Source organism: Cricetulus griseus, chromosome 5 (genome assembly GCF_003668045.3).
Source record: "Cricetulus griseus strain 17A/GY chromosome 5, alternate assembly CriGri-PICRH-1.0, whole genome shotgun sequence".
Classification (NCBI taxonomy): domain Eukaryota; kingdom Metazoa; phylum Chordata; class Mammalia; order Rodentia; family Cricetidae; genus Cricetulus; species Cricetulus griseus.
The window spans coordinates 139,311,047-139,322,629 of record NC_048598.1 but is presented as its reverse complement, the minus strand read 5'-3'; the positions used below and the strand labels follow the sequence as shown (position 1 = coordinate 139,322,629).

Here is an 11,583-nt window from a genome sequence, read left to right as displayed (position 1 = left end):
AACATTCTGTGACCTATCAAAACTTGAAAAAAATGAAAGTTATTGACAAAAGAAACATGTCAAAGATGAATAGCTATGGTAAGAGAATCAAATGAAGAAATTATAGGACTTACAGATGACAACAATGGTGACAGCAGGGGTGACTTCTGGTGCTGTATTGGTTAATGCATCACCTTAAAAGGTTGCAGAACATTTGCTATTACAGAAAATTATACAGGTGATTTGATTGATATTACAATGATATTAATGAGCAAAATGTCATTAGAAAATTGAGGTATTTAAAAAATCAATGAAATCAAAATCCAAGGATATACTGAATATTTATATAATATGCTTCATAATCATTGAAGATATATCAATTGATGGATGACTGAGAACAATATCTCATAGAAAAGAAGAAAATCTGATTCCTGTAAAATTTTTATGTTCCCAATTTGTCTTTTAAATGTTATCATATTTGAGTTTATTCCACAAAGAAGTGACAAAAATTCCCTTGTAATGGCTTGACAACATCACAGTAACTGGATCCACAGCAGCAGCAGTAAAAATACTTAATAAATATATTTGAAGTCACTTTGTGTAGGATTTTATGTATGCATGGAAATAGAAGCAGCATATTCCACCCACCACTTATAAAATACCTGCCCATCATATAGAGATGATGAGTATTAATGACTGGGATGAAGCGTCTGATCATGGATATTCTAGTTTGATTTACATTACTGTGATAAATACCATAAGCAAAACCACTTTTGGGGAGAAAGGGTTTATTTGGCTTTGAAGAAGAAAAGGTCAGTAGACTGGAAGATCCAATAGTTGGGGATAATTCCAAGAAACAATGTCTATCAGACCTAACAGGACTATGACTCATGTGAACTGACAGGAAATTCTGACCACATACAGAAGACCTGTACAAGTTCAAAGCAGACAACGTCCCAGTGCTGAGAAAAAAACACAAATTCCTACCCAGAACCAAGAAGCTATATGCAATAGAAATTTTCTATACAGGGGAAAATCATTATACCATGATGGAGTGATGGGGTGTCCATGGGTACATATGTCAGAAACATTCCAGAGCAGGTCTCATGCCCAAGAGTAGTTGACCAACAAAATATATACAATAGGCATTTGGGGAGCATGCGTTCTCTTTTTTTTTTTTTTTGATCATTTATATGTTTATTTATCAGAGTGCCACTTTTCTTTTTATAGACTTAAAAGCAGTGGTTCTAAACCTGTGGGTCACAATCCCTTTAGGGGTCACTAAAGTCTGTTTGAAAACACACATATTTGCATTGATGACTTTTGTCTTGAGTTCTTTATATATTTTTTTTCTTTCCCCCTTTTTTAAAAATTATTAATTCAAGTCAGGGAACAGGCTTGTTTCACATGTAAGTACCCTCTTCCTCTCCCTACCCTCACCCCCATCTCTCCTCCCCCACCCCATCCACCCACCACTCCCCAGGCAGGCTAGGGCTCCCAACAGGGGCTCCACAAAGTCCACCAAATCTTTCTGTGCTGGGCCTAGGCCCCTCCCCGTGTGTCCAGAGACAGAGCGCATCCCTTCACTTGGGATAGGCTCTCAAAGTCCCCCACACACACCAGGGAAAACGCCAGTCCACCTCTGGAGGCTCCCCAGAGTGCAGGGGCCTCCCCATTGGCATCCATGATCAGGGGGCTGGATCAGTCCCGCACTAGCCTCCCAGACAGCGTCTGGGGTCGATATGCTTTCCCTTCTTCAGGCCAACTGTTTCTGTGGGTTTCTCCAACCTGGTACAGACCCCTTCGATCTTCATTCCTCCCTCTCTTTAACTAGGTTCCAGATTTCAGCTCAGTGTATTTCTGTGGTTTGCCAATATTTTATTGAGTATTTTTGCATCTATGTTCATGAGGGATATGTAGTTCTGTTTCTTTTTAATTTTTAAAGAAGATTTTATTTATTTATTATATATACAGTTCTTCTGCCTGCATGCCAGCACAGGGCAACAGATCTCATTCAAGGTGGTTGTGAGCCACCATGTGATTACTGGGAATTGAACTCAGGACCTCTGGAAGAACAGTCAGTGCTCTTAACCGCTGAGCCATCTCTCCAGCCCCTCTAGATCTCTTTCTTAGTTGTGTCTTTGTGAGGCTTGGGTACCAAGGTAATTGTAGCCTTGTAAAAAGAGTTTGGCAATGAACCTTCTGCTTCTATTGTGTGGAACAATTTGAGTAGTATTGGTATTAGATCTTGTTTGAATTTCTGGTAGAATTCACTGAAGCCATCTGGCCCTAGTACGTGGATTTTAGACATAGAGTAAGGATTAACAGCCTACAATCCACACTGCCAAAGAAGCTAATAAACATGGAGGTCCCTAAGAGAGACATACATGATCCCCTGGAAAAGGGGAGAGGTTAAAGATCTGCTGAGCAAATTGGGAGCACGGAAAGAGGGTGAGGGAGCTACGAGAATGAGGAGAGAGGAAGAGGGATGCCTAGGACATGAGGGAGCAGAAAATATGAGTCAGGGGAAGAATACACGATAACAAGAATGGAGATATCATCATAGAGGGAGACATTTTTGGTTATAGAGAAATCAGGCACTAGGGAAATGTCTGGAGATCTACAAAGATGACACCAGCTAACTATCTCAGCAATGGAGGAGAGGCTACATTAAATGCCCTCCCCTGATTATGAGATTGATGACTGACTTATATGCCTTCATCCAGCAACTGGTGGAAGTAGAAGCAGAAACCCATAACTAATCACCGATCTGAACTGGAACCTAGATGCAGAGAAGGACCAGTGATGAGCACAGAGGTCCAGACAGCGCTAGTAAAACCCACAGAAACAGCTGACCTGAACATCGGGGAACTCTTGCTCCCCATCTGATAGCTGGAATACCAGCATGGGACTGATCTAGACCCAAGAAATATGGGATTTTGTGAGGAAACCTCAGAAATCTATGGGACTTCCTGTGGAAGCCCAGTATTTATCCCTAGCATAGGTGTGGACTTTGGGAGCCCAGTCCATATAGAGGAATACTTCCTGAGCCAAGACACAAGGGGTTGAGCCTAGGCCCTACCCCAAAGGAAATGAAAGACTTTGATGACACCCTATGGAAGGCCTCACCATCCAGGGGGAGCATAAAAGATATGTGACAGATAATGTTTTAGTTGGGGGGGCAGGTAGGGGAGGACATGTGGGAGAAGGGAAATAGGATTGTCATGTAAAACAATCCTGTTTCTAATTCAAATAAAAAAGTTGGAAAAAAATATCCAGAACCTGGAAGCAACATAGATGCCCCTCAACTGAAGAATGGATAGAGAAAATGTGGTACATTCAAACAATGGAGTACTACTCAGCAGAAAAAAAGCAATGGAATCTTGAAATTCACAGGCAAATAGATGGAACTAGAAAAAAAAAAAAAAAACATCCTGAGTTAGGTAACCCAGTCACAAAAAGACAAACATGGTATGTACTCACTCATATATGAATTTTAAACATAGAACAAAGGATTACCAGCCTACAATCCTCATCACCAAGGGAAGTAGGATACAAGAAGGACTCTAAGAGAAAAATGCATGGACCTCAGATAATAATGGGTAGGACCTCCTGAGCTAATTGGGAACATGAGAAGCCTTCATCCAGTGGCTGATGAAATCAGAGGCAGACACCCACAGCTATACACTGAATTGAACTGTGGAACCCAGTTGCTGAGAGGGAGGAATGAAGATCAAAGGGATCAGGACAAGACTGGTGAAACCCACAGAAACAGTTGGCCTGAACAATGGGAGCACATGGACCACAGTCTGCTGTCTGGGAGACCAGCAGGGAATGATCCAGACCCCTGATCATGGATGTCAATGAGGAATCCTAGGCACTCTATGGGCCCTCTATTATTAGACCAGTATTTTTCCCTTGTGTAAGAAGGGACTTTGAGAGCCCATCCCACATGAAGTGATACTCTCTTGGCCCATGCACATGGGGGAGGTCTCAAGCCTTAATCATGATGATGTAGTGGACTTTGGGGAGCCCCCATGGAGGGTCTTTCCCTCCCTGGGGAGTGGAGGAGGGATGGGGTGGGGGAGCTGGTGACTGGTTGTGGGGAAAGGGGATGGAGAGAGAGAAGGGATTGACATGTGAAACAAGCTTGTTCCTAATTTGAACTAAGAAATAAAGATAAAAAGCAGTGTTTTACTGAGAAGCACAGAGCAGCTTCTTAGTGTTGACCCAGTAGATCACTGCCATTTCTTATAATATTTTCTATCAAAGTTTTATTCAATGCAATTTCATTTTTTCTCAAGTCATCCTGATGATTAAATAATATATTATGAGGCAACCAAGCAGAAATTTAGATAACTGTTTTAGGTTAAAGCACCGTAAATTAATCCATATATCACAGGGAAACTTACACAACTAGAAGGGAAAATCTTTCAGGGTTTTCTGGAGATAGACAGATTAGCTGTTAGAGTTGCACCTTATTGGGCAAAGCAGAGGTCAAGCTCACAGATATCTGGGTGAGTACAGCCTGACATTTTGGAAACATGATGTTCTTTTCCGCAAGTAGTTTCCAGGAGCAATACTGACTCCATTTAAACAAATCTGAGGCTTAACCTAGATGTTAAAGGAAACCTGACAGGACTGATAAGGCTCCTTTCTAAAACTTTCAAAGAGAAACAAAGCTCTGTGTTGTCATGCTTAGAAAATTAATGAGTAATTCAACCCACTTGAAACTGGTTAGGATTCACTAATACCCTATTCAGATATCACTGGGTGCCTTGGAGAAGATGAAATGAAATTTGTTCTAATGTTTAGCCTCTTCCTCTGTATTTAAATGTGTGCATTCTATAGACCATTAATGGTATTCATATTTTACATATAAATGTTGAATGTGTGTGTGTGTGTGTGTGTGTGTGTGTGTGTGTGTGTGTGTGTGTGTATGAATTTATTATGAGTTATGGGCATAGCCATCCCATGAAGGCATGATGCTTTGCCTTTCTTTTGAGGGGAAAATTGGTATTGTTTAGTTTAGTGAACTATTTTTATTTTTAGATAAAAGCCATTGTGCAACACACACTGGCCTCAAACCTGTAATCTTCTTACATTGGCTTTACCAGGGCTAGGATTACACATATGCAGCATAAATATCACTTAAACTACTTTTATATACATTAATTTTATCTGAAACATAATAGTTAAAAATATAGGGTAAAATACTCAAAGCATTTCCTTAATGTGAAACAATAGGCCAAGGCAATTCTTGCAACTGTCACCCTACTCCTCATTTATTTGGTTTGAAATCAACTTTTGCAGGTATTTTGAAAGGAACATCTCATAGTTATCCTATTTTGGTATAGAACTTAAGAAATCAGTTCTCTTTGGAAATACAGGCAAAGAAATTAAGTGATAAATGAAATTCCATCATACTAAAAAACTTATGCATAGTTAAGAAAATGATAAATTTAAGATATTGAATTTAGAAAGGACAAAAAACGTTTGCAAATTATTCATTATATAAGGTAATAGTAAGTAATACATAATTAAAATTTGATATTCTTTACTCCTTTTGCTATGCCCAGTTCACAGGACCCCAAAAATCCACCACGAAGGAAGTGACTCACTGAATGCACAAACACAGATTTCTTTTATTGGCAAGCAGCAGCATGGATTCTGCCCACCTGGGAGCAAGCAGACTACAGCTAACAGCTGAGGGGGCGTTTTAGACAGAAAGTTCAATAGACTGAAAAGTCTTTAGATTACAAAGCTTCCATGGTTACATAGGATAAAACAATAACTCCATGTTTAGGCAGGATACAATTAAGCAGGATATTGTAGGGGAAATAAGTTTGTTAATTATCTCCTGGGCCAGGGAATTTTTACAACTGTGAGTTGATGTATATCTGATCTTGTTTAGGACAGACAAATATTGACACAGCTTGGGTGTGTTATTTGGTCTCAGGCCTCTTGTCATGTAACCAGTTCTTTGTTTAGACTTATTTCCCGGCCTGCCTTTTGGGAGCTCAGAGGAGCTTGAAAGTTTGGTTTATTTTTCCTATACAGGCTTTGGAGTCTAAGTTTTTAGACTTTTATTAATTTTCCCATTTTACTATGAACTTTATATCACTTATTTCTCAACAGTAATATTTATAAATGCTTACAATGAAAATGAGTATCAATGTCAATATTATTAGCTCTCAATTGTCTTCTAACCTTAATATATATGGGTGAAATTGTATGATAAAACTAACACGCTATGAATTTTCACATAAATTATGCTCAATATTTGTTAAAACATAATTGTAAAACTTACAGTTTATATGCTATTCATCCTATTTCTTGAACTTTGTTATAATATTAATTCAACAATCAATTTATTATTAATTGAACTAAGATCATTAAGTAATATTATATTGTCTTACTTTTCTCACTCTTTCTAACCCTCATTATTTCCCTCTTTCTTTTGAAAATAAGTAAAGGAGCAAGAAAAAAGGAGGAGGAAGAGGAGGAGGAGGAGGAGGAGGAGGAGGAGAAGAAGAAGAAGAAAAAGAAGAAGAAAAGATTACCTTACTAGAATATATTGGCTTAAATCCATTCTCTAATTGTCTAACAGCTATGTCTTTAAAAATAATACCTCAACACCTCAAAATATTTTGTTTTTTCTAGAAACAAACAAAATAAATTGTTAGATCAACTTTTCTTTGGATAATGGACTTCCAGAAAACATACTGCTCTTTCACTAATTTTTATTACTAATAAATATACTATGAGATTTTGATTTTATTTGATCTTGCTTGCCATCATTTACACTTAAAGAAATAGTCCTGGCCTACTGTCTTTGTCAGAAAAAGCTTCATGATACTATGCCACTTAAAACATGTCCAGATATATACATATTAAGAAATCTGTGGAGTGCCGAGGCAAGTGCAAGCCAAACGGGCACTGGGCGACTCTGTGCCTTGCAGACAAAAATCAACTAAACTTGGGCAAAGGAGATCCTAAGAAGCCTAGAGGCAAAATGTCCTCATATGCATTCTTTATGCAAACTTGTCGAGAGAAACACAAGAAGCACCAGGATGCTTCTGTCAACTTCTCAGAGTTCTCGAAGAAGGTCTCAGAAAGGTGGAAGACCATGTCTGCTAAAGAAAAGGGGAAATTTGAGGACATAGCAAAGGCTGACAAGGCTCATTATGAAAGAGAAATGAAAACCCACATCCCCCCAAAGGGGAGACCAAAAAGAAGCTCAAAGACCCCAATGCACCCAAGAGGCCTCCTTTAGCCTTCTTCTTGTCCTGTTTTGAGTATCACCCAAAAATCAAAAGAGAACACCCAGGCTTGTCCATTGGTGATGTTGCAAAGAAACTGGGAGAGATGTGAAACAACACTGCTGCAGATGACAAGCTTCCCTGTGAAAATAAGGCTGCCAAGCTGAAGGAGAAGTACAAAAATAATATTGCAGCTTACAGTGTTAAAGGAAAACCTGATGCAGTGAAAAAGGGAGTGGTTAAGGCAGAAAAGAGCAAGAAAAAGAAGGAAGAGGAAGATGAGGAGGAGGATGAAGAGGAGGAGGAAGAAGAGGAAGACGAAGATGAAGAAGATGATGATGATGAATAAGTTGGTTCTAGAGCAGTTTTTTTTTGTTTTTTTTGGTTTTTTTTTTTTTGTCTATAAAGCATTTAACCCCCCTGTACACAACTCACTCCTTTTAAAGAAAAATTGAAATGTAAGGCTGTGGAAGATTTGTTTTTAAACTGTACAGTGTCTTTTTTTTTTTGTATAGTTAACACACTACCGAATGTGTCTTTAGATAGCCCTGTTCTGATGGTATTTTCAATACCCACTAAACTTGCCTGGTACAGTCTGGGGGTTGTAAATTGGCATGGAAATTTAAAACAGGTTCTTGTTGGTGCACAGCACAAGTTGGTTATATATGGGGATGGTAGGGTTTTTTTCTGTTTTTTGTTTGTTTGTTTGTTTTGGGTTTTTTTTCCATCTTTAGTTGGCTCTGATGCAGCTTATACGAAGATAATTGTTCTGTTAATTGAATACCATTCTGTAATTGAAAAAAAAGTCACAGGTGTTTATTGACATTCTGAATGCTTCTAAGTAAATACATTTTTTATTAAAAAAAGAAATCTGTGTACATCATTGTTTTGCAGCAAGTGAGATTTTTAACACCCAAACTGGGCTCTTAAATTGACACTAATAATTCCAAAGTAGGAGATGTGACTCATATGTTTCTTCATAGCACCACACTGAAACAGGAATATCACAAGTTCAAGTTCAACCTAGACTGCTAAACAAGACCCTGCTTCAAAACCCACACAAACCAATCATTCTTGACAGAATAATTCTGAAGTGTCCCACCACTTTCACATATTACAAAAACTACTTGAATGGATAACACTTAACTTAACAAAATAAAATTATATGTCTTCAATCCCTCATATTTTCATGTAAGAACTCAGTAAAAGAAACATAAATGAAACATGTATTTCAGGTTTATCCACCATAAACAGAAGTAGGGATGTTTGCATGTTAATTATTGTCACCTATCCACTCATATACAACATCCTTATAAACCTATGTCAGCCTTCATAAATATCATTCCCTGGCTACACCTTCCAAGTGTTAGGCTTATTTTATTGGTATAAACAGTAAAATTGTTCCTAAACAATTACCGTAAAAATGGATATATCTTCAATTGGATGATATGCCCTAATAATATTTTTCACTATATAATGAAATATCTTTTGTTTCTAACTTAAATTCAATAATCCAATACTTACTAAAATATCCCTCAAATTCAATATTTTGCCAAGGAAGCAATTGACTTAAAGTTATTTTATAAAAATGTGTAATTTAATTGAATCCTAACAAAGAAAACTTCTATTTCCAAGAACTGCAGAATTTACCTATTTGTGGTTTTCTTTCTCAAATATACTATATGAAATTAAATGCTCAGGAAATGCTACATGATTGCTAGATTCCATTGTACTGTGACTTTCCAGTAACTTGGCAATATGCTTTGGATACAAAAATCTATCACCTTTCATTGATCTTATGCATTTGAATTGCCATTTAAAAAGCTTTTGTTCTCAGTACATGAGGAATTGTAAAGTTGTCTTGATGAAACACAACTGAACAACATAATTCAAACTGGTGAGACTTTTATGCATCCCTGGTGGAAGTGGTAAAATAAAATCTTACTTTTATTTTGAAACAGTTATTGATTCCTTAGAATTAATTTTAAGGAGAGTTAAAAATACTATCATAAAGACAGGCATCAGCCCCTTAAAATCTATTTGTGTACGTCTCCGAGGGCCATTATCAGAGCTTAATAGTTTACTTGAAATGTGCTTTATATACTTAATATGGTGTTGAAAATACCAACTCCAGATAATAGTATTTTCAAAAACATATTTTACTAAGCATTGGACTCTAGTGGTATCATAGTTTCACCTGGAAAATGAGCTAACATATTTTTCAGAATCCTCAGTTAAAATATTTCCAGCTTTTCTAGTTTAATAAGGGAATTTAAGACTTTTAGTAACTGATGTCAACCACATTGATTTTTTTCCTTTAAGTTTTCTTGCTATTTTATTACAGTTATTTTGATATTTTATTTTTAAGAATTTTTTTCTTGTTCTATTAAAATCTTTATGCTCACTCAAGCTCGGTGCCTAAGGCCTTCAATCAATGCTCTGATACTAAAGCAGATGTTTTGGTGACTGTTTTGTTATCTACTTTTTTATTGTAAAAATCGAAGTCCTTGCTCATCTGTGTACAGAGGATAATTTTTATCAGTGTTTTGTAGGCCAGTTGGCTGGTGGTGCTATTTTGAAGGATGGTAATGACAGGTTTCATGTTGAAGGTTTTTGTTGTTGTTTGCTTGTTTGTTTTTCACTGTGGGAAATAGTGAACTCTCTGTAATATAATCTACCTAGAAATGAATAGTGTTGTTTTAATTACATATATTATATAAGCTAGTGGATGGAAGATATCAAAATACAAAATAAGAAGACTATGTGGTGCAGAGAAAGAAATCAACTTACAAAATCAAACAAAATATCTATTTTAATGACAAAGGATGTGGCAATTCCTTTATATGTTCTCAAAGCAAAAAATAAACATTGTGTGCCTAATCTGAGATGCCAGCACTACCCAGACCCTCACTGAAAGGCCCAGCAACTTAAGAGCCTACACATATGGAGTGGAATTGTGCCACATTCACAAACCTAATAAAAATACATCTATTTTTACTCTTCAACTATATTGCCTCTGCCCTCCAGACACCTCCTGCCTTCTCTAATCTACCTACTTACCTTGTGTGATTCTGAGCAGAGTTCTGAATCTGTAAGACAAGAGAGTTCTCTAACAACTTCTGAAATATTCATAAATTCTTCATTCCCAAGCAAGCAGAGCCTTCATCCTGCTTCAGGCCATATGAAAGTTTTAAACACATTGACACATGTTGATATGCTGGATAGTATTCTTTGATTTTGGCCATAAAATATTGGCTCGAGGAAACTAAAATTTAAACTGAATGGGGCAGAGAAAAATATAGATTGGTGTAATTTAATTTGAAAATGAACTTTATTTTTTCTACAATTTGTCTGGCATTTGTCATGCCATGACAAGAAGTTAGACTAGAATAGTTTGTATGTGGATCCTCTCAAATGTAAAAGCAAGTAAGAGGAAGTAATTGCAAAATGCTACCACTTGTTTGGTCTAAGATTTTAATTACATTTTAAAAATATTTTTTATTAATTTTTAAATTTTTTCTGTTCAAGTTAGGAACAAGGTTGCTTCATATGTCAATCACTTCCCCCTCGCCTCCCCCACAACCATCGTCCCCAATCCCCCACCCCCCCCACACCATCCACCCTCCCCTCCCCAGGTAGGGTAGGGCCCTCGATGGGGCTCCCCAAAGTCCACCAAGTCATCCTGGGCCGGGCTTAGGTCCTCCTCCATGTGTCCAGGCCAAGAGTGCATCCCTTCACATGGGATGGGCTCTCAAAGTCTTTTCTTACACCATGGAAAAATACAAATCCACTACCAGGGGCCCCCTAGAGTGCTGAGGCCTCCTCATTGACATCCATGTTCAGGGGTCTGATTCAGTCCTGTGCTGTCCTCACAGAGAGCTGTCTGGAGTCTATGTGCTCCCCCTTGTTCAGGCCAACTGTTTCTGTGTGTATCACCAGCCTAGTACCGACCCCTTTGATCTTCATTCCACCCTTTCTGCAACTAGGTTCAATAATTCAGTTCAGTGTATATCTGTGGGTGTTTGCCTCTGGTTTCATCAGCCACTGGATGAGGGTTTTAGGATGGCATCGTAAGTAATCATTGGTCTCATTATAGGGGAAGGGAATTTAGGTTATCCACTCCACCATTGCCTAGATTGTCAGTTCGTATCATCCTGTCATTCTGGCAGCTCCCGGTCCCATACCCTCATGCTCCCAATTAGCTCATTAGATCCTGCCCGTTCCCATTTTCTGGGGTCCATGCATTTCACTCTTAGAGTCCTTCTTGTTTCCTAGTTTGTTTTGTGAAGAGGATTATAAGCTGGTAATCCTTTGCTCTATGCCTAAAATTCATATGTGAGTT

The 11,583-nt window shown here is 37.8% G+C and overlaps 1 pseudogene; it reads left to right on the top strand.

Annotated features, from left to right (window-relative positions):
• The first annotated feature begins 6,853 nt into the window (after positions 1-6,853).
• LOC103162102 lies at positions 6,854-7,692 on the top strand (annotated as a pseudogene).
• Positions 7,693-11,583: the final 3,891 nt, after the last annotated feature.